Source organism: Ictidomys tridecemlineatus, chromosome 5 (assembly GCF_052094955.1).
Source record: "Ictidomys tridecemlineatus isolate mIctTri1 chromosome 5, mIctTri1.hap1, whole genome shotgun sequence".
Lineage (NCBI taxonomy): Eukaryota > Metazoa > Chordata > Mammalia > Rodentia > Sciuridae > Ictidomys > Ictidomys tridecemlineatus.
In genome coordinates, this window is record NC_135481.1 from 115349447 (window position 1) to 115375445 (window position 25999).

Genomic DNA, 25999 nt, shown 5'->3' on the forward strand with positions numbered 1-25999 from the left:
CCTTGATCCTATTTCACCAAGCTCATGTCTTCTGAGACCCCTTACGAGTGATTCCTAGCAGTGTCCTTCTGTCTATTGGAGAAGGTGAGATTTTAGTGTATTCTCCTGAAGCTTCTCTGCATGGTTTCATTTCTCTGTGTTGGATTTTCCATGGGTCCCAAGGTGTTCTTCTGCCTCTATTGACTCATTCCTCAAGAGGCAGATTCCTCCTAACCTGGCCCTACTTTTGCCCAATTTGCCTCCTAAAGATCACTGGCGGTTGAATGCCAGGGCAGCTGAAGTTGACAGAATGGCACGTACCTGACCTCAGCTGTCGCCAACATCCCACCAGCGTCCACTGATAGAACTCTGCTGAGCTGGGCGAGAGCGTCTCCGTCCTCTGACGGCATAGGGTAGGGGCACCCATCCAGACCAGCCTAACCAGAACCCCCAGGGAGTGTTCACAAGTATAAATACCTGTAGGTGCCTGGGTCTCATCTCTGTAGGTCTGAATTAGTAAGTCTGGGAGGGACCCAAAGATCTGCTGGTAACAACTCCCCAAAGGATTCCAGTGCACGGCAGGTGTGGGGACCTTAATGTACCTGGATGCCTGTTTCCCCACAGGACTGTGAGCTCTGAAGGGAAGCAAATCCTTACACAGCACCTTCCTCTCTGCCAGGCTGGCATAAGCATTTCAGGTCTATTTACTGCTCACATCAAGCCTATGAAGGTACTACAGGCACTATAATTATCCCCATCTTACAGCAGGGGAAATGAATGCACAGAGCTGGTCAGAATCAGAGTCAGAATCTGATATGTAGCCTTAAATAATATGCGGCCTCTCTGTGACCGCAGAGACGGTGTCTGAATTGCTCATTATGGAAGGCTCTGTCTCTAGTAACTCACTACGTTATTATGACATGATCCCTGCTTCCAGGTTCGTGGTTAACCCAAGTCAGCCTTGTGGGGAAAAGGTTGATGATCAGAACCTCTGCACTTTAAAATGCTGCTGACTTCAGCTGGGGAGGGAAATGCAAGGAAAAATCTTGATTGGAGGATGAGCCAGTGTGTCCTGTCCCCGGAGGACACCAGGAGGCTCCTGACAACCCACACATTTGTGGAACCAGGGGACCCAAGAGCAAAAGGCAAATGAATGGGTCGGCAGAGATGGCATGTGAGCTAGCTGGCCAGTCTGGAGACCAGAACAGTCTATGGCTGAGTTCTAGAGCTTTCCTGGGCAGTGTGCATGGCCAGGGCTGGACAGGACAGGCTGTGGGCCTGGGCAACTATCATAGATTTTCCAAGTTGTAGTTTCCTCATCTGAAAAGTCAAAGAATATCTGCTGACTCTTCTCTTATCCCATTTGGCAAACATTTTGATTGATTGCCCTTTTTTTTTTTTTTTTTTTTTTAGCAATATTGAGAAATTTCCTTTTCACAGAAGGCCACATGAGGGTTCACTATAGGGGAGATCTGCCCTTGTGGCACAGGGGCTCAGACAAGGCACTTGGCCCGCACAGATGTGGGGACTGCAGAGCTATGTATGAGCAGATGAGGGGAGGAAAGGTTTCTCTGTGGCACAGGAAGTGAGTGGGAGGAAGAGGAGGAGAGGAGAGGGGAGGAGACTGTGGGAATGATTGGTGATCCTGTGTGGTACCTGCTTCCCAACAAGAGCACCACACTTAATAATATCTGGAAATGCTCAAGACAGTGGGATTTTTATGGAAACTGGACCTGAGGCTGGGCTACTAGGAAGCAGGGAGTAGGCAGGAAGAGGATGGGGAGGAAGAAGTCAGGGCCATCAGTCAACTGGAACCCTCTGAAATCATGGGGCAGGGCGGACCTTCACAGTATGGGGGAAATGGGTGTTGGGTCAGATTCACTGGGATTTTGAGGGACAGGTGGTCCCATTGACAACAGGGTTAGGCTCAAGTGCTACATTGTCTTCGTTATGAGCAAACTGAACTTCTGTGATTACTACAAGGGGGTTCAAGCCCCTCACAACCCAAGGCAGTGACTCTTGAGCTTTTAGGAATTCCCATGCTCAGGCTGCAACTTATGCCAGTTTAATCAGAATCATGGGGGCAGGGCACTCACAGGTGATTTTTAAAATTGCATAGGTTAAGTCCAATCCACAGTCAAGTGTGTGAACTAGTAACAGGTTTTATAGGCTTTGCAGGCCCGCCAGCCCCTGCCACAGCTTCTCAAGTCCATTGGTGTAGCATGAAAGCAGACATAGACAACATGTAAGAGCGTGGGTGAACATAAGACAACTTGTGTGACTTTGTTCCAATAAAACTTTATTGACAGACGCAGACAAAGGTTCAGCTTTGGCCTACAGCTGTGGTTGGCCAGCCCTTGCTCTAAAACATGATAAAAGACATTTAAAATAAAGGGAATGGAGATCTTTCCAGGAGGCAATGGCATGATGGTTAAGAGCAGGGTGCTAGAGACCTGACCATTTCTCATCAGGACCATGGAGATAAGAGAAGTGCCTACTCTACAGGGTTGTCTGAGAATTGAGAGACTTGGATTTAAGAAGCTAGGCAGTACTAAATGGGCACATAGTAAAATTCTCAACAGGTTTGGTTTTCCCAATATTTTTTTTAATGATTGTGATTTTCATAAAGGAAGAGAACCAGCCTCTCCAGCACATGCTCCTCGACCAGATGCTAGTTTGGTTTTAAGGGCCCCATCTAAAGCAACAGGGAAAATGGCTTCTTCTGTGGAAATAACTTCTGCTCTCCAACAAAGTTATTTAATTATCAAGAAGTAATTAGCACATTAATCAAGGTCTCACCCTCTCCTCATTTTAAGCATCCCCACAAAGAGTGAACCTTGCCAAGAAAAACTCAGAAACAATATAAATTCCTCAGCCAATTTGGGGAGAGCAATGTCCCACTGCCCAGGCCCTTCCACAGAGGTGGGCCCCAAGGAAGGACAGATGCACTCCTGGATCTTCCACACGTGTGTCTTTTACTGTCTGTCCCAGGGGTCCCCTGCTTGGTTTTCCTTACTATTATTATTTTGTAGGCATTATGGATAAACAATGATCATTCGTTTCCTGAAGGCCCCCGTGCAGACAGCGAACCCCTCAGCTATGGAGGGTGGGACTGAGACTTGCTGGGTTCTGTGACTTGCAGCTATATCTTGGTACCTCTCTACCTGAAGTGATGCCCACCCCCTCACAGGTGTGGGTTGATCCAAGTACTCTACCACCGAGCCACAGCCCAGCTGATCCACTCTTGAAGAGAGAAGCCAAGCAGGCAGCGAATGTTCTCTGTGTCTTGTCTGAGCTTTTTGGCAGGCACACTCTCCCTCATGTCCTGCTAATGGTTCTTCAAGGGCAAGAAAATCGGGCCGTCTTCCAAGAAGTTGTCAGAGGCGAAGAAGAAGAAGGTGTGTGGGAAAGGGCATGTCCTCTGGGACCAGGGCTTCAGCTCTGACTGATTGAACAAGTGAAGGGTCTGGGCTGAGCAGTTTCCTCTTCTGCAAGCTGAGCATGGTAACTCCAAGGCCAGAGACCGTGGACGGGAGACAGTGTCATCTGCCACATTGGACAACCGCAAGGTGGCGGGAAGAGTGGGATGTCAGTCTGTCTTATGTTGCTTAAGGAAATATCTGATACAGTTTATTTAGCTCAGAGTTTCAGAGGCTGAAGGACTAAAACAACATGGCGCAGGGCTCTGGTGAGGGCCCCTCCCCTGGCTGCATCACACCATGGCAAGGGTGGGGAATGCTTATGGAACAAGAGGTCACATAGACAAACAGGAGCCAGGGCCCTGGCTGGCCTCAATAGCAGCCCTCTCTGGAGGACTCCTGATGGGTCACTTGAGAACAACCTTAATTCCTCACCTAGGCAGCACCCTGGGTGGACCTCAGGACCCCCCCACCCCACTCTTACTAGATCCGCATCACCGCCCTGAGATGACCGCCCTGGGGATAAAGACTGCAACCCGAGGGCCCTGGAGAGACAGCCCACATCCTAGCTCACATTCTAACCATGCACAGATTTATTGATTCCTCTATCTCCCCCTTCATGGAAATGTGTGTTGGTGGAGGAGAGGTGGTGTCTGTTCTGGTCGCTGTAAAACCATGGCACAGACTGGGTGGCTCATGAGCAACAGAAATTTTTTGCTCACAGATCTGGGAGATGCCCCAAATCAAGGCCCTGTCAGGCTCCGTGTTCAGCGAGAGTCTGCTTTTCGTTTTGTGAACCACTGTCCTTTTCTCTGTCCTCACGTGGCAGAAAGGGTGAGAAAGTACCTTTCATTTTCTTGCAAATGACACAATTGTGCTATTCTTGGTGGCAGAGTAAAACTCCATTGTGTGAATATATCACATTTCCTGTACCCACTTATCAGCTGATGGACACACAGGCATCATGGGTGCACATCACAATAGTATGCCGACTTTAATCCTGTGTGTGTGGGTGTGTGTGTGTGTGCACGCGCACGAACGTAAGCGAATATATGTATGTGTATATAAATAATATGTCACATTTTTGTTCACTCATTCGTCCTTACTAAGGAGAACATCTCCTTGCCTGAAGGAAGGCTTAGAAAATTCTTGGATGTTCCCATGTTTTGGCTGTTGTGAAAAGTGCTGTGTTGAATGTGGGTGTGCAAAGATCTGTTCAAGTCCCTGCCTTCAGTTCTTCTGAGTGTGCACCTACCAGTGCCATTGCTGGATCACCTGGTAATTCTAGTTTTAAGTTTTTGAGGCCCGCCATTCTGTGTTCCACGGTGGCTGCACCATGTTGAAGAGGTGGGTTCTTCCTTGCGCTCTGAGTGTTATGATTGGCAGGTGCAGAGTGGGTCCTGGGAATTATCTTGGGTCTAAAAGGATGATTTTGTGTGAGTCCTCCCCTTTCTGGCCCAGAGTATAGAAGAAACTCAGCAGAGTCACAACTTCCCTCTGGACCCTCCTCCCAGCAGGAGTGTGGGCAGACTCCCCCTTTCCCCCTCACCAAGCCCACTCCCAAGATGGAGCCTCACTTCCCTCCCGATCGTTCACATGGAAACACACCAATGGCCTCTCCTCCTCAGCACTGCTCCTAAAATGGCCAAAGCCTGCCTAAAGGAAGGCTGAGAAAATTCTGGTTCCTTCCTGCTCCTTCTCTTACTAAGGAAGAACATCTCCTTGGAGGCTGTGCGCACTGACTTGGTAACGAGCAAGTCCCGGCTTTGAAGAACCCCCAGGAGACTGGGCTGAGGGTCTGCCCTCTCTGAGACTCAGTTTCCCCATCCAGAACATCAGAACAGGGATGGCCAACTTCTTCCCCACCAACGTGCTCTTTGTTTTCTGCCCTGAGAGGCCACCGTTTTGAAAGATGTTGTCTGTCAGAGCTCGTTTAATAACATTAGCTTTTCCATGTTTTATTAAGACATCCATAACTATCAACCCTGATCACGGCATAAGTAAGATGAGCTGATGTCATTTCATGCAAGAAATACCAACAGCCTCATCTCGGTTGGAGTCCAACAATCCCTCTGCAATTTAAAAACACTGAAAATCACCTTCAGATTTCCATTGCTACTCCTGGGGAACCCAGGCTCAGGCCCACTGGAGACCTGATCCTCAGGATGGCTCTGAATTTCTGAGAAACACAGAGATTGTAGACTTGGGGTCAGAACCCAAGTTTTTAAAATTTTTACTTCAATTTTAGTGATTAATCTGGTGTGACCTTGCACATTGTTGGAAAAAGTACACAAATTGTTTGCCGCTCCTCCCTTCAGAAGGTAGAGTTCAATTCCTCCCCGCCTGAGAGTGGAGCCTTTGTGGCGACCCTCCATCAGGAGTGTGGACAGGATGGGTGGGCAGACTCCTGGCAGGATGGGTGGGACACTTTCCACACGAGGACTAACAGGACGGCAGCTTCCTCTTTCTCTGGAGTCCCTGGCTCTGGAGAAAGATGGCCGCCATGTTGTGAGGAACTTCTAGCAGCCCCTGGAGGCAGCTCTGAGGTGGGGAACTGACTCTGAGTGGTTGTCCTGAAAGCGTATGTATTAGTTTTCTATTGCTGCTGTAACAAATTACTTACAAAGTCACAAACTCACCTTAAGGTCTGTAGGTGAGGAGCCCAGCGTGGGCCTTGCTGGGCGCTGTTCCTTCCTGGAGGCTCTGAGTGTTCCCTTGTCCTCTGTCCTTGAGGAGTCACCCATATTCCTTGGTTTGGGGTCCCTTTGTCTTCAGAACCAACAACATTACTCCTTTCTGACTGCTTCTATTGTCACTCCTTTCTCTTACTGTCCCGTTCTGCTTTCGTCTTCTGACCTCCATGGTCACATTGACTTCACCTGCATAATGCAGGACAGCATCCCTATCTGCCAATTGGCAACCTCAAATCTACCTTCATCATGAATTCCCCCTTTGCCATGCAGCCTAATACGCTGCCAGGCCCCAGGGCTCAGGATGTGGCCTGTGTGCCACCATGAGGCCAAATTCTGCCTGCCACAGAGTGGATCCTCCAGCCCTGACCAAGCCCTCCGATGGCTGCAGCCTCTGCCAACAGCTGCTGAAAACCTCTGGGCCAGGCTCCCCAGCTAAGTCTTTTCCTAATTTCTGACCCACAGAAACTGTGAGACAACACACGTTTGTTATTCTAAAGGCTAAATGTTAGAGTGATTTGTTATGTAACAGCAGATACTCAATACAGGCAAGTTCATTAACCTTTTGTAGCCTCTCACATTTATAAATTAGGGTTAGCTCCTTGCAGGACTGGGCAAAGATTAAGTCAACATATGGAAAATATCTGTTTGTCAGCACACACTTGGGAATAAATGCAAGCTATTTGTTTTTCCTTCATTTCTCACAGGGAACCCTAGCAGGGGCAGAAACAAAGGAGTGGGTTAACCCACAGTCGCCAATCTCCAACAGCCTGTTTGCCACTCAATGTCAGGACAAGAGCCCAGTTTCCAGCCAATCACCTCTCTAAGCCCTCTCACAGGACCATTCTGATGGGCGGTGCCCTTGAGATACTTCTGGGACTATTTCAAACTGCAGGGCACAGTGATTAAAGACCACTAACTGGCTCCGCTTAGATGTCACCTTCCTAACTATGGGCGAGTGGGTCCCCCACTGGTGTGTGCGGTGGGTGTGGGTGTGTTCTCATAGGTGAGGGAGGGGTAGAGAAGAAGGGAACTTAGGTGGGAGGTCTGATCCATAGCTCCCTAGACATAGCTTCTTGAGGGGATTAAAATGATTTTCTGGTTTCCTCTGAGTCTTGACAACTTAAGATATTAACACATTAGCAGGAATGGAAATATTTGAAAATTGAATGCCATTATGAAAAAATGGTTTCTTTGTCCCAAAAAAGTGATTGTAAATTTGGGAGAGATGTCTCAGAAGAGGAGCGAGGGCGTGGGCGTGGATTTATCTGTGTTAGAAAATGAATGTGTCATCTTAAGTACTTTTTAAAGATGTGGCACTTCCAGTAGAAGTGATTTGCTTATAGAAAAGACACAAGGTCTAGCTAGATACTGGGCCCCTGATAGACAGACGCAGGACCCAGGAACGCTGGGCTGGGCTAGGAGGGCCACCTGTGGATGGGGCAGAGGAAGATGGGAGTCATCCAAGATGGCAGACTCAGCAGCTGATGGAGAGAAAGGACAGACGACAGGAAAATCCCCCAGGGTGCCCAGTGAGAACAGGGAGGAGTAATGCCAGGGCTCAGGCTGAGCAGAGGATTCAGAGACACCGCTGTGGTCTGGGTGTCTGTCCCCAGAATCCAGTGTTGGAAACTCAATCCTTAAAGTCATATGCTATCTTTTTGGGGGATCCTTTTGCAGGTAATTAGGTCTTTAGGGCTCTACCCTCACGAATAGATTAACTCAGTCATGGATTAATGGGTTATTAAGGGAATGTCTCTGTTATAAAAGTGAACGGTGTCTGATACATCTGCTCATGGGATGCCCTCCATCATGCCATGATCCAGCAGAAAGGGTCTCACCAGAGGCTGAGCAGATGCCAGGACCCTGCCCTTGGACTTCCAGCCTCCAGGACTATGACCCAAATAACCCTATATTCCTGATAAAACGCATTCTGTGGTGTGTAGTTCTAACAACCCAAAATGAGCTGAGGCACCACGAGAAAGGCCAATTGAGAGTGTGGGACGTGAGGCTGGGACTAGCCCAGGAGAGATGGGAGGGGAAGGGGGCAGACGTGCCTGGGGTGGACTCTTTAGGGCTTTTCTTAATCTAACCTTTCATTTGAACATTTTCTGAGCTTCACTGTGTCTGAGGCCCAGGACGGGCCAGCAGAATGTGGTCAGCACTGTAGTGCACCCCTGCTGATGTCCATGTCCAAATCCCTGCAATCTGAGTACATTAGGTCACAGGGTCCAGGGAATGAAGGTTAGAAATGCAACTAAGGCTGCAAATCCGCTGATCTTCAACTAAAGATTTTCCTGGATTATCAGGGTGGCCCAATAAGATCTCAAGCATCCTTAAAAGTCAAAGAAGGAGGTTCAGTTAGAGAAAAAGCAAGAGGTGGGCAGAAGCAAGGCGAGGGGTGCAGCGTGAGGACCCAGCTAACAGTTGCTGACTCTGAGGATGAAGGAAGGGGCTGTGAGTCAAGGAATGTGGGCAGCCTCTAAACGCTGGAAAAGGCAAGGAGTGGACTCCCTCTCAGGGCCTCCAGAAGGTTCCAGCCTTACAGACACCTTGATTTTAGCTCAGGGAGACCCATGATCAACTTTGAACCTACATTATTGTAGGATGATGAATTTGTGTTGTTTGAAGCCAACAAATACATGGTGTGGTGATTTGTTACAGCAGCCACAGGAGACTCATACACAGGGGAAGATGTGTTTCAAGTTTCATGCTTATGTCACTCCTGATACTTATCATGGTTTGCAGCTCATTAAAGGTTTGTGGAATGAAAGAGTGGGAGAATGGGATAGAAAGACGAATGAGTTAGGGCTCTTCAATATTTGTGGAATGAATGAACAAATACGTCAAGAAGATGGTGGTTTGGGGCAAGAAGATCAGACCCGCCACCGGTTCCCAAGGAGCAGATGGCTGCCTGAGCAAGCAGTAGCAAGAAGTGCACCAAGAGACCCCTACTGCTGCCTGGGGCCTGTGATGTCATAGGCCTGGCTCCCAGCGGGAGGTCTCTGAAGGTGAGGTTGCTGTAGGAGGCCGATCACGGTCCTCTCAGCCCCTGTGGGAGGTGAGGCGAGGGAGGCAGGGCTGGGTAGAGGGAGGGCTTCCGGGTGGTGCAGTTGCAATGGGGGGGGGAGCTCTGGAAGGTTCTTCAGAGTTGTCCTGAGTCGAGGCAAGGGTCTGGGCCACCCCTTACCTCTGTGCCCTCAGGCCTGCTGCCCACCTTGACTATGGCCGTGCTGCTGCAGGGCATAGGGCAGGGCCTTAGGAGAGGCAGGTCCCTTGTGGGGATGCATGGTGGGGGGACTCAATGTTGAGCTGTCAGCCTCCTGCACTTCTGGCAGCTGGGGTGAGGGTCCTGAAGGAGGGTTGGAGCACCATCGTACGGCATGCACTGAGGAAACGGGAGGAAGGGGGCAGGGGTGAGGAGCTCATGACCAGTTGCCCCGGATGCTACGGCTGAAGGAGCAGAGGGAGGAAGTCTTCCAGGCAGGCGCACAGGCGTGCAGGTGTGGAGGCAGAGGGTAGCGAAGGACTATGTCCCTGCAGAGTGTCACGAGGGTAGTGTGCAGGAGGGGCTGGCGCTGGGGAGCAGGGACTGGGCGGGCCAGTGGTGACCATGGTAAAGGGGCTTGCAAACAGAGCAGGGGCATGGCCTCCTTCCCCGGGTGCAGATATGGTGGGATAGGATTGGGGTCTTGAGAGATTCCCTTGGGCAGTTCCCGTGGGCACAGATCAAGGTAGCAGAGAATTCAGGGCCAGGAGGCTGCCTCCAAGTGCAGGCGAGGGCCAGGGCTGCAGGTGCCTGGCTCAGTTACTGCAGCAGAGGCCAAGAGGAGGCCAAGTGCCCAGGCCAAGCTCATCCCCAGAAACCCCCGCATCTTGAGGATCCTCTGCGTCTTGTGGGTGGGCGGTCCTGCTTGAACTGAGTGGAGGGAGAGCGAGGGAACAGCCGGGACGAGGTGGACATGGCCAGGACAGGTTCCCCCCTTTTCATCCTGTGGCGGTGATGAAGAACCTGGAGGGTGAGGACAGTGTCCAGGAGGTTCAGGTTGGGACAGAAACAAGGAGGTCAGCAGAGATCTGCACTCGAGGTTAGGCCTCTGCACCAGGCAGGGGGCCCAGGTCAGCCAAAGGATCAGAGCCATACAGTGCAGGGGGGTTTGGGGTGCCAGGGTCTGGGGGAAAACCCTGACATTTTGACCCCCTTATGATTCTGCTACTTTGACTTCACCGTGAGCAAGAACCCATTTTAACTAGAAATAAGGACTAATAAGAAAGCCGCCTGGCAGGAGCCAGGGGAGACCAACAAGAGGTCATCCCGTCCACTGATAAGCCACGCTCCGCCCTGGCAGCACTCAGGGGCCACGCTGTGCCCGGCTCCCCAGGTGGGGTGATGCAGCCGTACTGGGCACGTGTCGATGCCTGTGGTCATGTCCAAATCCACCGATGGAAACGGGGAGGTGGGCACAGCCCCCACTAAAGACTCTGGGAGGCTTGACAAGTGGACGGAGCTCAAGCCCCAAGTCATGATTCTTGTAACTTTGATTCCAAAGCTCCTAGGTAAAAACGTGAGATAGGCCACCCTGAGGTCACCGTTGGAGACCACACTGGCCACTGAGTCAAAGCAGAAGAGCATCCTAACAGCAGAAATGGAACTTGAGCTTTAGTTTGGAGCAGATAATTGTGCTACACGGGGGCGCTCTGGGGTACAGCAGAGAAAATGCCACTGCGGTCTCCCCGTCCCATGGATCTTGGAAGACACAGAGGAAGGACGTGTCTGGGGCCGAACTGGGGAGCAGAGAAAAATAAATAGGGAAATGAAAGAGTCCCTGGTGCTGCTGTGCGTGGGTATCTGTTTTAAATAAAGGTGGTCAGGGAAATAAGGGGTGCAGTGAGGGAGGGAGTGATTTTGTGTGGGAACTACATATGGGAAGAGGTTTCAACCCCTGTGGCAAGTGCAAAGGCCCTGAGGTGGAGATGCTCACTGTGTATGAGGCAGGGCCAGGAGGCCAGAGTGGTGAAAGCAGAGGGAAAAGAAATGGGGTGCAGCTGTAAGAAGGGCAAGTTGTCCCTGGGGGTTACGGGGACATTGGTGAAAGCAGTCTGGGAGGGTGGCAGAAGGAATCAGAGGAGCACATAGCACTGCTTTGTCAATCACAGCTTGGTGGCACCCATGGATGACAATTGCTTTGTTATCTGTCCTGGTTTCTGGGAGGCAAGGGCTCAGCTGTGCACAGGCCCGTGTGGCGGGAGCTCGAGCACGTGAGGCGGCCAGCCTGCCTCCTGCTCTCCATGAAGTCTGGGCTCTCACCACAGGTGTCTTGACGTGGCTCGTTGGCTTCCTTACAGTGAAGTGGCCTTGGGGCCGTCAGCAAGGTAAGAGGGCCACTCCAGTGACCAAGGCAGCCCAGCGCCTCTTTCCTCCTCTGTCCGTCAGAGGAGGCAGAAACCTCTCCATGGAGGAGAGTCAGTGAATCAGCAGACGGATTGCCAAACGTCCCCAAGAATTCTCTCCAGGAGATTTGATTTGAGATCAAAAGGGACAGAGCGGCCACAGCTGGAGAGGAGCGTGGGGCGGGAGACTTTGTCCTTTACCAAGGTGGAAGTCACTCCACATGCATGGTGACCCTCTGGCATAAGGCTCATGGTGTCACACGTGACACCCTTGGCACACGTTGGGGACGGGTGGATGGCTTCCCTGTCCGTCACGGGTGGACAGAGACCATGCCACAGTCAGGACCCCGAGACTTCGCACCACAGGCTGGAGAACACGGAGGACGGGGCTGGAAGCCTCCCAGAGGCCATGAGCCCACGTCTGTCTTAGAGGTGAGGAGGCTGGCCCAGCCTCACCCAGGATCACGGAGGGAGAGAGGCCGCCGGGGACGGCTCTCTGCCCTCAAACTCCTGGCCAGAGGCCCGGGCACAGAGCGCTCACCCCTCCCTCTCTGGGTTTCCGTGAGGCCCCCTGTAGACCCCGGGAAGTGTCGCTGCAAACCTAAGGCTGAGGCGTGTCCCCACAGGGGGCTCTGGTCTCCAGCGCAGCCTGATATGAAAGTGGGCCTGGGAGCAGCAGAGACAGGTGCTGTGACACTTTAATCTCCTAATGGCATTCAGAGTCCCCAGTGAGGGCTTCAGGGTTTGAATTGAAGTGGGAAAGCAAGAGGAGCCAGAGAATTCTAGGTCCCCTGAGCGGCAGCCCAGCGCCAGGCAGACTCCTGAGCTGATCACGGGAGAAGGGAGGGAGGAGCGGAACCAGGGGGTGGGCGGGGAGCGAGCCTCCCTCATGGGGCTCACCCTGGGACGGGCTGCGGGTGGGAGAGGAGATGGGTGCCTGCTGCAAGTGCTGCGGGTCTCACGAACGCCCACGCAGCCCGTGTGCTGGATCTGGGGAAGCCAGCTGACGGGTGGGGAAACGGAGGCTCCGGGATATTAAAGCCTCACTGCTCTGTGTGGACTGGAGGCTCCGGGAAGGGCAGGTGTCGGTGGTGACCGGGACGCCCAGGGAGAGGTCTTGTGTGTGTCACCCAGGAGTGTTTGGGAAACGCAGAATCCCTGGCCCTACTGCATCATAACAAGTGCCCTGAGGCGGGGATCCCACGAAAACTCAGGGGAGATCAGTAGAGGAAAGGGACGGGGAGGAGGTGGGGAAACACCGGGTTAGATTTTGGTCACATTCCATCGTTACGCTGTGAGGATGCACGAACACGTGACAACAAGCCCCACGTTACCTACGACCTAATGCACCCATGGACAATATGAGAAAAGAGGGCTGGCGTCGCAGCTTTAGAGCACTTGTCTGGCGCGTGTGAGGCCCTGGGATCGATCCTCAGCAGCACATAAAACAAAATAAAGGTATTGTGTCCACCTACAACTAAAAAATAAATGTATTTTTAAAAATATGGAAAAAGCAAAAAATACACCACACACAGAATCCCCCAAGGTGACTCCCTGCACTCAGAGCTGAGAAGCACCAGGGTGGAGACTCACGGAGTTCCCCTTGCTGAGAGCCACAGCCAAGTAGGAATGACGCATGGCACTTTCCTCATCAGCCTGCCCCATGTTGCTTAGAGGGAGGACTCTCCATGGTGGAAATGGGCTTGCCTTGGACCCAGGTCATTTGCAGTGGCATGGCATGAATGTTTGAGAGTTTTGATTTGAAAGGTGACCTTGCTCAGGGATTAGGGCGGATCCGGGTTTAGGGTGGATCTGGGTTTAGGGTGGATCCTGCTGGGAATAGGGCATATCCTGCTGCCTCAGGCGCCCACTCCTTGAGTTCCCGTTGAGTTCTCTCGTGATTCAGAGGGTGTTTGGTAGGCAGAGCCCGGTGGAGGGTGTATTTTCCCAGAACGTGCGTGTAGAGTGCCGGTGAGAGTTTGAGAATAAAGAGTTGCTGTTTGAATCTACAAGGCTGTGAGTGGCTCGTGATTTTGTGCCCAGCCAGACTGCGGCATCCCCTGGCTGGGGGTGGGGGGACCCACAAAGGACCAAGGTCTGTGGAACACCAGCTCTTCCCCTGCTCTGTGTTTCCTCCCCACAAACCCACTAACTACCTTTAAAAACCGCAAATTGTACCATCACCTCCCTTATAATCCTTCTGGGGATCCCCATGACCTTCAGGCACCCCGATATGGCATTCAGAGTCACAGAGAGGGTAAGTGACTTGTTCAAGGTCATGCAGCTGGACTCTCCTCCAAAAAACTAGAGGCACCTGGGACATGGGGACATCAGACTTGCTGACTGAAATCGGGGACAGCAGGGGACAGGAGGGCTGAGTGCAACTGAAACCGGGATTCTGGAACCCTCTAGCAACTTCTGAGGCGCCAGACTGAGGGTCAAAAGTGTGGGGGAGAGTCAGCTGCAGAAAGCTGTGGGGGGAGGGTGCAGAAAGGGAGAGCCTTTTAATCCTATTATCTGGGCTGCACAGGTTAGTCTCCCAGGAGCCCAAACTTTTCAAAAGCCAAATGTTCCTGTTGCGCTGACTTTGGGAGATGAACAGGGGAGGGCCCTGGGCAGGCAGGAGGCTGCTGACAGCTGCCAGTCACCGTGTGGTTATCTGTGTGACCGGAGGTGACAGCCTTGCCCAGTCCAACTCCGTGTCCCATCTGACAGAGGAGGCCATGGAACACACCCCCCTGAGTCGCCTGGTCAGCAATGGTGGTGGCAGTTTTGGGGACCTTTTTCATTTCTTGGGCTTTCTGAAGTGTTTTATCAACCACAACATCTGGGAAAATCTTTAATTTCTCTGTGCACTGGGAGGCTTCTTAGAGGGAAAAATGCTGATTTTGAAGAAATACTGTATTGTTTTTGAAACACAAAATTCCTCTGGTGGATGTAAGAGGTGCTTGTGTGCATAGGTGGAGCTCCTGGCCCTCACTAGCAGACAGGGGGGGTGGGGGTGGGGGGGTGACGAATAACTTCTGTAGATTGATACAGCAGGAATGGAAGCCGTTTATTGTAGGACAACAGAGCTATTTATACATTTTGCACAGCTTATCTTAATTAGCATAAACTAGATACATCAGTCAACCAATAAGGAATCTTCACACTTAATGGCTTGCTTTTGTTACTTCTCAAACCACTCCCGCTGGCATTTTGCCAGGCACCATCCAGACTTGTTTACGAACTCTACATTTCCCTGGCAAAATACCAGGTGTTATTTTGACTTGTCTACAGACCTTAACAGTCAATGACTCTGTTACTGGTTTATGTATTTAATATGCTATGTTTTAAAAATTATTTTTAGAGTGTACTCCTTCAACTTACATAAAAATTTTACTGTAGAACAGTGTGTCGTGGGAAGCTGGCAGCGACTCACATCCCTTCTTTACTGCATCTCTTGATGACATCCAGAGGCCACACTGGGTGACTGACCTGTCCCACGGAGGTCTATGTAAGGACACTGTGCTCGTCGCACAGTGGTGAAGTCACCTAATGTACATCCCCTAGATGTACCCCTGCTGTCAAGCCTCGTGCGATGTCCTTCCACACACGCAAGTGCATGCAGCGCTCATGCTAACGATTGGGTGCCAAGAAGAGAAGTGTCTTTGACAACTGCTGTGACTATTCTTGGCTTTTTCTGGAAGAACCTAGGTAGAGACCTCCCCAGTACACCCCGGTTTTTATTCTTGGTATGGATGGGGACACATGAGCTCTCCTCTTTGGGTACAATTCCTCTTCACAGATTTTTGGTTTTGTTTCCTTTTAAAAAGAAGGAAACTAAAATCATAAAATCATGATGTTCTATCACCTCTGCTAATTCTCTGTCACTTTGCACCTAGGATCGTGCTAGCCTGGTCTGCATTGTAAGGCCCTTGGGTTGGACCTTTGTCAATAAAGCTTTATTGGAACACAGCCACATTCACTCATTTACATGTTGTCTGTGGTTGCTTTTGGCTAAGGGCAGAGTAGAGTGGTCGTTCCTGATTGTGTGGCCCACAAAGCTTTAAATATTTACTGTCTGACCAGTTGAAGAACAGGTTCACATAACACAGCCCTTCGGGACACCCCAAGAGACAATGACCTGGATGAGCAGCCTGTGCTGGGTGCCCTGGGAGCTTCATGTACAGTGAATGCCTTCAGAGTGCAAGGAGGGGTGTGTGGGTGTGGGAACCAGGGCAGGCAGATTTGGGTGCAGAGCATGAGCCAGAGAGTGGGGGAGGGCAGAGGTGGGGGGATGGGCAGCTCCAGGTGGCTGGGGCCGGTCCAAGTGCACAGAGCACTGGGGGTGGGTGCCAGTGGAGTCACTCAGCTGCTCCTTCCCCTGCCAGTGACAGTCGGCATTTCCTTGACAGACCCTGCTTGTTTCTGGTAGGGTGACATCTTTGCTTCCTGGTGCAGGTGATGCAGGCCCGACCAGAGCCTGGGTTTCCCTCTCTGATAATGAGGATTGGCTCAGGGATGAGCACATGATCCAGTTCTGGTGCAGAGCAAAAGGGCCCCAATCCCAGGTGTATTTTGATCATTGGGGTAGCTCATTGTCCTGTCCCTCACCTGCTTGTTATGAATAAAGGACCATGTGACCAAGCAGAGAAGGAAGCTGGAGATGGAGACTGACATGCAGAGGTAGAGCTGGGTGAGGAGGGACTCAGTCCAGGCTGCATGAGCTGAGCCTGGATCCAGCTGGGCCTGAAGTTGCACCTCCCCTGCACCTTCAGCTGTGAACAAATGTGTTTTCCTCTGGGATTATGGCTATTTCGGTTTTTCTGTTGCTTGCAAACAGAACTAAATGGATCCAGCATGGTGGGCTGCGGTAGCCATCTGGGACCAAGCCTCTGAAATGCCAGAGCCTGGGAAGATGAAGTGGTGCCTCCTAGGGGTGAGTTTGATGAAGCTTCCAGGTGGGTGGAACTTTGAAATTCATCCAAGATTGACTGGGTGAAAGGCCTCCCTGGAAAATCAAGAAACAGGCACAGGGTGGCATTGGGTGCACAGGCCTCCAGCTCATTTCTAATGGATCTTTCTTGAGGCAGCATAACGCAGTGGTTAGAGAGGGTCTAATGTCAGAGGGAGGCCTGGGTCCAAACCCTGGTCCTTGGGCTCTGCATCCCACCCGCTAAGCTATGCCCAGCTCCATACAGGGGAGAAGGCAGTGATGGTGTAGACTGGGGCTGTTCTGGACCTCACAAGACGAGTGTGACCTTTTGCCTTGCATTAGTAAATTAATGAATTGGCCTTCTGTTTTCTTACTTCCCTCCTGTGGGCTCAGTTGAAGGGCATCGACTAAGAACCAGAAAAATCCAGTTTCTAAGCATGTAAGGTGGAGGCTTAAGGCTGTTAAAAATGGACTCGAGGCCTCCAGGGAGACCGGCTGCCCAGCTTCTCCCAGGAGTGGGGCTCGCCTTTGCTGCTGGTGTCAGCAGGCTGTTTCCTGCCCAACGTTTATTGATCACCTACTATGACATTTTACAGGCCCAGCCTTTGCTTATTGCCCCACCATCACTGCTTCAGGATTCCCAGGGTTCCCGGATGGCGGGGTGCAGTGCAGGGGTCCCTGCTGTTGGATTACCCAGAGAACCTGCCTCTGTGGTGCGGCTCCCTGAGCCTCATTTGGACGTAGCCAGTTTCTACTTTTAAGATCCGCAGCTCGGGACGTATGTTTAAAGGGGAGTGGGAGGTGGAGCCTGACCGTGGCCTTGGAGCTGGATTTCTGATTCCGCTGGACAAACCAAGCCCTGGGAGTGGGGCCCAAAAATTGCTCTGCAGGGGCTGGTGCAGGGGCTGGTGCAGGGGCCCTGAGCCCAGCACGTGGCAAAAGGACGGTGTGGAGGTGGGCAGCGGGTTTGGCGGGGTAGGGATGAGCCCCGACGGTGGACAGTGTCAGGGGTGTCGCCCTGCATCCTGTCCTCAGCACTGTTGATGCGTGATGGATGAGGATCTGCTTGCTGTCCAGCAGACCCAAGGACAGATCCTCAGAGGTGGGCAGCCCCAGCACCTAAGGCACCTTAAACCAGCCCGCCACACCCCATGATGAGGAAACTCTTTTTTTTTTGTTTTTTGATTCTTCTCTCCTCCTTTGGATCCCTGATTTAGAAATTTCGATAGCCAAACCCCAAGTGATGTCATGGTTGAGCCACTGTATCCACAGAGCCTCCCCCCACCCCGTACAGCCCCACACTGGTGGACTCTAGAAAATACACACGGTGCTCAAAACCAGCAGAAAAGAAACAGACCACCTAGATAGAAAACGGTCCAAAGACAGGAACAGACATTTCAGTAAAGAGGACACACAGATGGCGACTGAGCACCATCAGCCGCTGAGGAAACGCAAATTCACGCCCCAGCGAGGACCCTGCGCAGCTCTCCGAACGCACGAACTGACCCACGGAGGTGCCCCAGGTCAGGGTCAGCCTCGCTCCGCACCGCGGATGGGAATGCGGGGCACAGGTTCTGAAAAGCGGATGGGCGGTGTCTTACAAAACTAAACAGGCCCTGACCCCGCAACCCAGAACCGGAGCCTCACGTTTGCCCCAAACGCGTCCACGAGGTCAGGTTCATCCGCGTTCACGGCGTTCAGGAGGCAGAAGCAGGAAACAACTCCAATTCTCTGAAGCAGGCGAGTGGCTATGGGGGTGACCAGCACCCAGACAGGGCAGGGTCCTGCTCAGGAGGAGTGAGCCACCTGGGAAATGAAACGTCTCACTAATCAGTAAGAAAGATGGAGCCAGAAATTAGATTCAAGGACGAGCGCCTGATGGCTCTTCCAGTCCTGGTCGGAGCCGGAACCGAACAACTGAAAAAGGCCCGATTCTTTATTTAAGGGGAGTCCATCAAAGGCAGGGAGAAGGGTCAGCGGGAGGAGTCTGGGTTCCGAGCCTGCTTCTCAGTGTGGCAGGGGTCTCCCAGTAAACAGATTGATTGGCACTTGGCAAGCCACACCCATCTCCAAGAGGCTGTGTGGCTCCAGCGGGTCACCCTACCTCTGGAACTATGCTAGAACTTGAGACGGAGCTAGGACAGGGTGCCACATGGATGTGGTGTTCCCCAACGAGAGGGTTGCAGCTGGGAGTTCCCAGATCCAGGCTTCCCTGTCTAATGGCTTCAACATGGCTCAGTTTACTCACAGTTCAGGGATGGCTCCTGGCAAGTGGCTAAACTGCCCCAATACCATTTATCAAAAAAGAATGAGCTATTAATAGATACAGCGAATTGGATAAATCTCCAGGGCATTACGCTGAGTGGGAAAAGCCAGCCCCCAAAGATTATATACTATGTGATTCCACTTCCTTGGCAACCTTTGAACAACTGGAATTTTAGAAATGGCGAGTAGGTCAGGGCTCGCCAGGGTTATGGAGAGGGCAGGAGAGGACTCTGGTGATCCCAGGGTCATACAGGGTTTCCTCGGGTGAAGCTGCTCTGCACCCTGCCTGTGACAGGGACCACACAAATTCATGCATGTGATACATGTGCACAGAACCAGGTGCACACAGAGACACCAATGTGAGTACTGTGTGTCATGACTAGGACCTCCCTGATGGTGATACTGATCTATAGTTATATCATCAGGGAAAAATGGAGTGATGGCTTTCTTTGCATTATTTCTTTCAACTGCATCATACCTATACTTATCTCTAAATAAAAAGTTAAAAAACTAGGAACAGGCCAAGTGCAGTGGTGCATTCCTGTCATCCCAGTGGCTTGGGAGGCTGAGGTAGGAGGATCACAAGTTCAAAACCAGCCTCAGCAACAGTGAGATGAAGCAATGCAGTGAAACCCTGTCTCTAAATAAAATACAAAATAGGGCTGGAATATGGCTCAGTGGTTGAGTGTCCCTGAGTTCAATCCCTGGTACTCCCCCCAAGAAAAAAAATAGGAACAGAATTTTGGAGTTAGTTTAACTAATATGTTGTTTTGACTCATTTGCCTCTTGGAGTAAATCCAAACATCATGACCAGACCGAGGAGGACTTGAAAAAGATCGACGATCCATTCTGGGAGAGTGGCCTCCTAAAGGTGGCCCAGGACCACTGTGTCTACCTTGGAGAGGCCTGACCCACTCCTGGGAAGCCACAGAGCTCACCAAAGGGCCACCAACCCTTCAGGCAATTCCACCTGTGCCTGGTGGGTGGTTGCCTGCAAGACCCTGGTAGGAGGAGTCTCCCTGCGTTTGGAGGGAGCTGGCAATGAAGCCCAACCCCTCCCCTTGAGTGGGTACCATGACTAGGGGACTGTGTCAGGTGAAAGAAAACCCTACATCTTTTTCTCCTTTCTTTGTGTTTTCAGTCTTGATTCCTGTCTGCCTGGGCTGGGGGAGACCTTCTCAGCCCTGTGGGTCTGGAAATGATGGAAACAAGCACACCATTCGGCTTGTCTGGGAAGGCACTTGTTCCTAGCAGCGGTTCTCATCTGTGCAGCCTGGGATGTGAATATCCTGCTGCGGTGGAAGCATCAATCTCCCCCATACCTTTCTGAAGTTGCCATTTTTCTTTTTGTCCTTATCCATTCTTATTTCAGCCCGTTTTCCCCTGGGCTTCTATTGAGAATGCGTTTCTTGCCATCTTCTTCTGGCTCCTCCAGGGGAGGAGGTCGGAGGAATCTTCTTTCTCCAAGGCTTCAGGAGATGGTTCCTGTCCCCCCGCTTTCTGCAGCACCTCTGATTAAGACCATCACAAAAATCCTCCTCTTCTTTATTCTCAGAGGGGCAAGATCTGCCCACATGATTCAAGGGTCAATCTGCAGTGGGCACCTGGGTGGCAGCCCAGTTTTAGAAGTCCTCACCCAGCGTGACTGTGGTCTGCTGCGGGGCATCCTGCCTCCCTGATGCTCTGTTCTGAGGGACGGGAACTTGGACAACACCTGCTGCCAGTTCTTGTTTCTGTTTTCACTTCCAGGACGTTGCTGGGTGGCTGAAGCACCCGCCTATTCCTCCCACTGTTTAGGGGAGTCACTGAGTCTGAACAGCTGCCGAATCCATAGAAAGGAGAGGAGAGGGATGGAGGAGAACTCTCCTGATTTCCCTGGTAGGAGAGGAGCAGTGGCTGATTTTTCTGTTGGGAAGACAGATCTAAGGCTCGTCACCCAGGGGAGTTGTGGAGGGATAAGGCGCTCCTACTCCCTTTTCCAGTGGTGGAGCTGAACCTGGGCAGATCATTCTCAGAGGGGCCCCCTGTTGTTTTAAAATCAGTGCGACACCAGCTCCTGGCAGGGCTCGTCTGCCAGCTTTGGTTTGGGTTGGTATTTTGAGTTCTAACTTTCTATGTCTCCTGAGACATTTTAGAGGGAAGTGAGGAGGGAATCCATTGGAGCTGTCACCGGTTTCCATTTTGAACCCAGACTGTGAGTTTCTGAAAATAGTCTAAAATATTAAATGTCATTAAGTAAAATGGAAAACTATTAGAAAGAAGAGGAATGAAAAGTAATAGTTCAACTGCCGAGTGACAATTGCTACTGTTATTTTGCTGTGTTTCTTTCACAACCGTTTTTCCTATTCCATTTACGTGTAGTTAATGTAAACATGATTACACATAGTTATGCTGGCTTTCAGTCCTACTTTTTAAATTCATGTTATATGCTTTCTACATACCGCTAAAATTTTTTTTGTAAGAGGTTCCCAATATATAATATGTGATGCTCCTTTGAGTAAGTAATTTCCTTAGGACAGGTTCCCAGAAGAGGAACTACAGGATCAAGAAATAGGACACCTGAAGGCTCATAATACACGGTACTCAGTGCTCCATCCTCTTCACTGTGGAAACACCAGCGCCCCCTGGTGTTTTTTGGTAGGTGCTGCTTAGAGACTGTTTTGAACAGTGATACCACATCGGACCCATCACACAAGACCCAGGAGACTCCCACTTGGTGCCAACCTCTAAATACAATCCAGGTGAAGAGAATAGTAGTGAACATGACCTTTATGTTAAAAAAAAGACAAACGGCCTCTTTGTCCTTAAGTTCCCACCTCCAAGATCTGGGGAGGAAATGTAACATGTTCAACGAACTCACAGCTGGTGCAAAGCATCACAGTGGGCCTTTCCAGAAAAGGAAAGCAAGGAAGAGCTCAGCAGCAGGGAGCAAAGAGATGGATGTCAATCAGGACTGTGCAATTACTAACAACCCAGGGCAGCATCAGGCTATAGTAGGAATCTGTAAAACATACAGAGTTTTATATAAACAGCGTGTGATGAGCCCAGGGTTGCTGCTGCACCAGCCTGGCTCTGGACGATGCTTCTGCTCAATAGCAAGTCCTGGGTTATGGCAGCCCTGAGGGGCTCCAGAGCTGAGAACCCAGGTGGGCTGGTGAGGGCGTGGCCATGGGCATTGCATTAGTTACCCAGGCTCCCAGAGCAAAACACCTCAGGCTTATTCAACAGACATTGATTTCCTCTGTTTTGAAGCATGAAAAGTCCAAAATGCAGGTCCAGTAGGGCTTGGCTCCTGGTGAGGGCTCTCTTCCTCTCTTGCAGACAATGCTTTCTCACTGTGTCCTCACATGGCCTCTCCTCTCCTGTGCAAGGGCTGAGAGAGGAGCAAACTCTTGTGTCTCTCTTCTTCTTGTAAGGACATGAATCGTTCATTACCACCACAAAAGTGCCATCTCCCATTGCAGTTATCTTGGAAGTTGGGGCTTTAATGTATGACTGTTGGGGAAACATGAGCTTCCTATGCTTAAGGCATCCTGGACAGGGGTCATGAGCTGGGTATAAAAAAGAAGGACTAAGTAGGCATTGCAAATGTCGGGCCACAGATGACGTCGGGAGACATCATTCCTTTAAGGGGCTATACTTAACTATGTCAGGGGTGGTTTGACAAGCCAGTTCCCTTTGTGTGTGTGTGGGGGGGTCATAAGTGAGCAAATGCTTGACTTTTCTATTAAGGTTTCCTGTCTTTGCCAGTCCTGGGACCTATGGACTTTTTCTCTCATGTACACATTTGACATCATCTCTGTATAATTTTCCCCTTCTCACCCCTCTTCCCACCTGTTCATAGCTAACTAACCACCTAACAGAGAAGACTTTCTGGAATATGTGAGACAGACAGAGGCTCATCTGATGAAGGCAGCGTGGACGAGGAGGTGGAAAATGGAGGGGGGAGCGCAGCACATGCAGAGGTATGAGGTGTGGGGGACCTGCCAAGGGCTGCATCTAGATCAACATACTTGATGGGGGCTTGCATGAAGGTCCTGCAGTCCCTGGGGTACCAAAACATGGGTGTCCATGGAGGAGTTTGGGGGGATGAGGTGGAATTATGTTAGAAGGGGGCAGCATCTCTCTGGAGGCAGCAGGAGGGTGAATTTGAGGAGAAAACCTAGAGGCAGGTGAACACTGGGAGGCCAGTGTATGGTCCAGCTGTGGAGGAAGACAGCCCAAGCTACAGGAGGGGCAAGGATTGACAGGTGCAGGGAGCTCTGCCCAGAGACCACCATAGCTTCTGTTCATGCTGCACGCTGTGGCAGGCAGGAGCCACGTCTGACTGGTCCCTAGTGTCTGATCAGCATGGCAGTTTGGCGAGTGCTTATGAATGAATTCTTGCCACATGGCCAGGGCCAGTGGTCCTGGAGCTGCGTGGACAGAGGGGTCAAGTGGAGAACCTACGGTGCAGCGGTCAGCTGCACAGAGCATGAGAGAGGGTGTTCTCTGGGGAGGTGTCCTTGAGCTTGGCACTGATCCCAGGATGACGGCCATCCTCTCTCTGCCTATACCTTTATGGGTGGATCACAGCTCCATGGAGGTTGAGTGACCCATCCCAGGTCCCGGGCAAAAAGGCTGTCTTTGCTGACGTGGTCATGGAAATGGTCGTATCTGCACAGAAACAAAATTTGGTTTGCTTCCACTTAGCACACCCGTTTTTATATTCCTGATCAATAAATATGTCTGTTGGTCAGATTCTCCCTTGAACTGGCCGGGGTGCTTCTGCAGTTTCCTCATTCATGAGTCAAATACAATGTTAGACCATGTTCATTTTTATAGCTACAGAGTCATGATTTTACGTGACTTTGAAAATCACCTTTTAACACACATTTTTCTCTTTCTTATTCCCTCATTTTGAGGGAGTACATTTTCCAGTAGCTTCCTAAGAAAGGGTGAACAGAGAGCACACTTTTTTCCTGAGTCCTTGCTTATCTGAAAATGTATTTTGCCTTCATCTTTGGTTAATAATGTAACTGGATATCTGACTCTAGGACATAAAATCTTTCCCCTCAGAACCTCGAAGGTATTGTCCCTAATCTTCTAGCATACAGTATTGCTACTGAGATTTTTGGTGGCATTTTAAATTCCAACGTATTTCTTAATATGACCAGCATTTGCTCACTGGGAGTTACATGTAAATTTCTCTAACAGTCCTTGGAATTTAATAAAGGTGACCAAATCCTTGCTGTTATTACTGTTGTTTAAATCTCTTTGTTTCTGGTGTTCTTTAACTTCACAGTGCAGTACTCTGCCGTGAGTCTCTTTAACCATTGGGCTGGACATTGAAGTGGCTTTTTCAACTTTCACACACATACCTTTTGGTTCTGGGGAAATGTCTTTGGTATTATTTGTCTGATTTCTTTCTCCTGATCAGGCACCCGACCTCTGTGGCACCTGTCACCGGAGCATCCACGTTCAAGACACATTCTCTGTGAATGGCGCCCTCTGGAGGTAAGCCATGTCCACTGCATCTCTGGTTTTTTATTTTGTTTGTTTTTTGTTTTTTCACATATATATCAGCTCCCAGACTGGTTGGAACCTCTAATTATCTTATCTCTTTCTTCTTATTTTCTATCTCTGTGTCTTCTCATTCTAATTTCCTCAACTCTGGGTTGAGGAATTGTTCCTTCTGGTGATTATTTTCTTAAAAAATATTTTTAGTTGCAGATGGACACAATATCTTTATTTTATTTTTTTACGTGGTGCTGAGGATAGAACCCAGTGCCTCACACATGCTAGACAAGCACTCTGCCACTGAGCCACAGCCCCGGCCCATGATTGTTTTTAATCTAAGAGCTCTTTCTTGTTCCCTTTTTATAGCATTCTATTCTTGTTTCATGTGTGGTTTCTCCTGTTTTCTTTCTGAGAATATTTTTTTTTCTAATTTTTAAAGTTTGCTTTTCCTTTTTTTTTTTTTTTTAAATTTTCTCCAGGTTCCTTTTCTAGGATTTCTCAGGGTTTTCTCTTTCCTGTAGGAGTTTTCCCTCAGTCTTTCCTGAGCCCTTTCTTTCTTTCTAAGAGCAGACTGTGCCTGGGTGGGGATTGTCACTTGGCCGGTTTTATTGGCATGTGACTGGGTGGTGTGATTCTCGGTGTTGTGTGTTGGTTTGATGTCCCATGAGGTATCCAGTAAGGTGGGCTGTGCTTCTCGGTATGAGCAGAACTGGTGCAACCCCTCGTAGATCTGACTAGAACAAGAGGTGGAGCAAGGCAAAATTGAGCAGGGTCATTCCCACTTGGGCAGGAATGCTGGTCTCCTCCTGTTGACTCTTGGATGGCAGGTGCACACAGCAGATCACAGGACTTCTTGGCCTCCAGGAGCTAGTCCCTGGAATAAATCTCTTATCTGTTTACCAGCTATCTGTCCTGTTGGTTCTGTTCTCTGCAGAACCCTGATTCACACAGACGGTGAGCTGAACTTCTCACTGGGGTCCCCTGGTATCAGTGGCAGCCATCTTTTTCCTGGCACAGTGTCACCTGATTAATCTTTTTGTTTTCACTGTGGGAATACTTCGGGGTGGGGGACTGCCTGCGGGGAAGGGGACTCGGGCGCCCATGGTGCGAGATGTAGAGCACCCCTCTCCCATTTCAGCTGGGAACTCACCCTTCCTGCACCTGGTGTCCTCCAGGTGGGCAGACGCGGTGAGAGAGGTGGCTCTGCCTCAGCACAGAGGGAAGGGCTTGGGGGTCTAACTAGTGACCTCAGCACCAGCTAGAACCAGGCCCTCTCAGTGCCTGATGCTCCACCTGGACTATCTTGAGGAATCTCCGTTCCAGGGGCCCTGTCATCTGCGCATACCCCACCCTGCGCTGACCGCCATCTCCTCCATCCTTCCAAGGCTGCCCTGGATGAGCTGGCCCTTTGGTCCTCTGCTACCGTTTCTTGTGCCCCTCCTCTCCTGGTCCTCACTGTCCTTTCTTTGGTCCGGGGCAGAGGGAGAGAGAGGTGGGTAGATGTCCAGCTGCCCTCTCCACTGTCCTCTCCTTTTGGGGGGAGGGGCAGAGCTGAGAGGTGGGGCTGCCCAGCTGGGAGCCCTAGACGAGGAGGAGGAAGGGAGGGTGCTCAGGTTTCCCCCGTGAGCCCCTGAGAAGGGGGTGGGGGAGAGGGAGGGAATGAGGACGAGCTGCCGATGGCGGTGCCCACCATTTATTTTGATGGAGGGTGGAAAGAGAGAGGCCAGGAGAGGAGTGAGGATCCGGCCCCAGGTTGGTGCCTGGAGCAGGTGGGCAGGCTCAGGACAGGAGGAAGGTGAGTTCTACGGGGGGCTCCTGAGTCTGGAATAGAGACGGGG